Consider the following 4,191-nt stretch of genomic DNA (forward strand, 5'->3'; position numbering starts at 1 on the left):
GGTCAAACACTAACGCGTTGACCTGTAGCCTCTCTCCATTCACACAGCAAAATCAGTGTTCGTTTAACTCGGAAGAGTGCACAAATGGAACCAAGTGGTCCTGTGGATATGAACATTCTTTGGAGCTAAATTAACAATAAGGATGTCTATGCGGTATCCTACAGGTCCATTTGGTTTCATTTGCACACTCTTCTGAATTAAATATCACCAGGGATTTCACTGTGCAGGAGTAGGTAGATGGATATACAGACAGACCTTTATTGATTTGATCCCACAAGGGAAGTTTAGTCGCATGGCAGTTACAGCAGTCATACAAAACACAAGAATAATATATAATGATAACACAGCAGATATGAAATATAAGAGACACAAGAACAAGAGTCACATTTGTCATTAGTCCACGGACTGGCCTCGTACAATGAATCGACCATTGGCATCATCGTACAGCTTCATGGCTACCAGCACGAAGGACTGACCCAGTCCGGCGTTGTATATAGTCGTATAGTAATAACGCCCTAATGTTCACGATAGTGCAGCAACAAGCACATAATGTCCCATTGGCTTCTCTGCATGTTCAGCTGGATGTTGGTGTTCAACCATAATAGAGTAACGACTTTATGGTCATTGCAAGAGTGCCAAACCTGTTTAACTTTGTCATAGAGTGGTGCGTTGAGTTGGGAGCAGTCTGAACTGTCAGAGTTTGAACATGTTGTTGGGAAGTGGGTGGAGCCTTCTGGAGACTGACACCTGTCAAACTCACTCTCTTGACAGGCAGCAGAACGGATCTCTGTCTCTTTCTTCCTTTATTCAATGAATTCTTTCTTTCTTTTATTTATCTGTATGTCTTTCTTTCTTTCCATTTTCTTTCTTTCTTTCTTTCATTTATTTATTTTCTATCTGCTTCTCTTTCTTTCTTTCTTTCTCTCTTTCTTTCTTTCTCTCTTTCTGCCCCTTTTTTTCTTTCTTTTTTGGCTCCTCTCTTGTCCTGGGGCCCTGAAGTCTTTGTGCTCTCGTAGTGCTGGGCTCAGCATGCAGCTTGTGTCCACACGCTGCTGCCTCAGCATTATTAAGGCAATAGAGTGATAGAGAGAGCGCCAGAGTCCTCTGCTTTCAACATCCCCACTAAACCGCACCCTCACCTAACTCCCCCATGGAGACCACCATTAGCAAATCTATTAAGAATCCACTAGAAGGCAAAACATTAAGGAGTCTAATTGTGTTCCTGAACGGGGCCTCTGTGTGTTAAGTTTTGTGACCGCTCTAATGAGTCGACTGGCTGCATTGCCTCCAATGGGTTTATTGCCCCACATTCCAATTTGAGCCATGTCGTTGACCACTGGGGCATCTCCTAAAATAGCTCAGCACACATGTCTTAGAAAAGTGAAGTTTTTAGAGGCTGTATGTTTAATGGCGGTGAGGAGAAAGAACAAGCCAGACCCCACAGCTCCGGCGTGGCTAATGTACAGAGCGTTTCACTTTGACATCAGCGTTCCTTTTGGCTGTACTGAGAACAGACACTTGACCATGTTATTCACACACGATGACATGCAGAGAGCCTGGGATGCTCCCGAACGCCGAACACTGGCTTCCTCTATTTTCAGCTAGACAAATTCTCACTCTGTGTGCTGGTTATGTACAATATATCTATATATATTGCGTGCGTGTGCACGCGTGCACGTGTGTTTGTGTGAGCGCATGTGTGGTAATGTGATGGACAGGGCTGTCGCATCAAATTCTTTCTTTTGAAAAATGTATGCAAGTCTTTGAATGTTTCAAATCCTTCTAAGGTTTTTTTTTTTAAACCTGTGTTTCTATGTCAGTGGTGCTCAAACTTTTTCATGTGAAGGACCCCCAAAATGATATTTATTTGGCCATGGACCTCCATCTCAAAATTTTTTGTTCCAGGGACCCCCCAGAAGCAAGATTTGAGTTACAAATGTTTGCTTAAAAAAATACATATAATCAAAGATTTGCACACATTTTCAAGACTTTCAAGAAAAATAGCAGATCTACAAGCTCGCAGCGCGGCACTGTGAGCTTGTATATCTGCTATTTTTCAATAGCTAAAGTATAAAATATAATTAAGGCCCCTCCCCTCCACCATGGGCCCTAGTAACTCAGTCCCACTCTTGTGACGCCCCTGGTGATGGAAACGCTTGACAGGAGGAGATGTAACAGGAGGAGATGAGCAGGCCATGTGGCCATTCAGTGTGCCACTATAAACAGACACACAGCTGTGTGTGTGTGTGTGTGTGTGTGTGTGTGTGTGTGTGTGTGTGTGTGTGTGTGTGTGTGTGTGTGTGTGTGTGTGTGTGTGTGTGTGTGTGAGCAAGAGAGGAATAATGAGACTGAGCAAATGAGAGAATGAGAAATCGAGAGAAAGTATAGAGAGCCACAATATAGGAGGACATGGATTGATAAATGGATGGATATATAGAGAGAGAGAGAGAGAGAACGAGATGAGGGTGAGTCAATAGCCTAACAGTAAATGAAAATGGGACAGCACCTGGCCGTGGGCTGGATTGAGCACAGAGACATTTGTGAGTGACAGAGGACTTGCGTCATGGACATATCGTCCATTTAACACCCTCCCCCTTCCTCCTTTACAGTAATGCTCACTGCAAATAGAGGTTTGGAGCAACTGTTGAGCTATGCGGCATGTGAGTTTACTCCCACCACGTGTTACACTCTTGGAATTGGTCATCATGCTCACCAATAGGGCCGGGCTATATATATATATATATATATATATATATATATATATATATATATATATATATATATATATATATATATATATATATATTATAATGTATATATATATTATAATGTATTTTGATATTGTTATATGAGACTAGATATGACCTGGGATTGTAGATATTGTTGCGACCGTAGGTCGCATTTACTACCAAAACCTCCACCGGCTGTCTGTCTGTCTCTCCGTCCGTCCGTCACACGTCACACGTCACACGTCACACGTCACACGTCACACTTTTGCCCTGCTCATATCTCCACAACCGTTGCCCCCATCCATGCCAAATTTTGCACACACACTCCTTACCTGCCAAACTACAACCTCCAAGGACCCCCGGAGCTTCAGGGACCCCCAGGTCCCTGGGGGACCCCCAGGTGTAAAAAATGACCAAATGTGCAAAAATGACCAAATGACCACCCCAACGGGGCTGCTCACGGGGAATTCCTGGGGACCACCCACTCCTGGTGCTCCAGAACGGATGCAAAAGTGGTGGCGCCCCCAGTGGAGGACCCCCTCCACTGCAGCTCACATAAAATGCCGTAACTCGGGCTAGGAGCGTCCGGGAGAGCCGGGGCCGGTACCTATTCGTCCGCCAAGGCAACGCGGAGACCCCACCCCTCATTTCTCACATGGCCCTCTTCTAGCGCCACCTTCAGGCCGATTTTTAAAACACATTTTTGGACACTGCTCCTACAGTTTTTGCCCTAAAATCACGCAAATCGCTACACAGTATGTCTACACTCATCCCATCAACATGAATCTGTCCCATATAGCGCCACCTTCAGGCCGATTTTTAAAAACACATTTTTGGACACTGCTCCTACAGATTTTGCCCTAAAATCACGAAAATCACTACACAGCATGTCTACACTCATGTCATCAACATGGATCAGGAAGATTTTGGAAAAACAAATTTTTGCCCTATTTGTGGAGATAAGCGACCTACGGTTGCTTATCTCCCGATTAGGGAGTCTTACTGGTAATATCATGCTATTGCATTGGTGTAGAATTTTACCGGTTTTCATCACTTAAGCCCTACTTTATACATAATGTGTCTCGATAATACATGTTTGTAGATCTGCTATATCGAGCTATTTGCTCAAATATGGTGATATGTTGTCCAGCCCTACTCACCGGTGTGACTTCTAACTTGCAAGTACAGTAACTAATGCATCTACAGTAACTATTTTTAGAAGCACAGTAACCCCCCCACAGTGTTCATTTTTCTAATTGTAAATAATTTAGATAGATGGTGTACAGGTGTGACTCAGCACCGTGGGATACTTTCCTCCTAAAATACAGACAGCTCGGTGGATGTGAGCTTCCCTCCATCCAGGATATATACTGTACAACAATGTCTGTTGTGTGGCAAGCGGTTCCACAGCAATAAAGGACTGGACCGGAGGACCGGAGGCTCCACTTTCCCCAGACGACCA

Source organism: Nannobrachium achirus (assembly GCF_963921795.1).
Source record: "Nannobrachium achirus genome assembly, chromosome: 9".
NCBI classification, from domain to species: Eukaryota; Metazoa; Chordata; class Actinopteri; order Myctophiformes; family Myctophidae; genus Nannobrachium; species Nannobrachium achirus.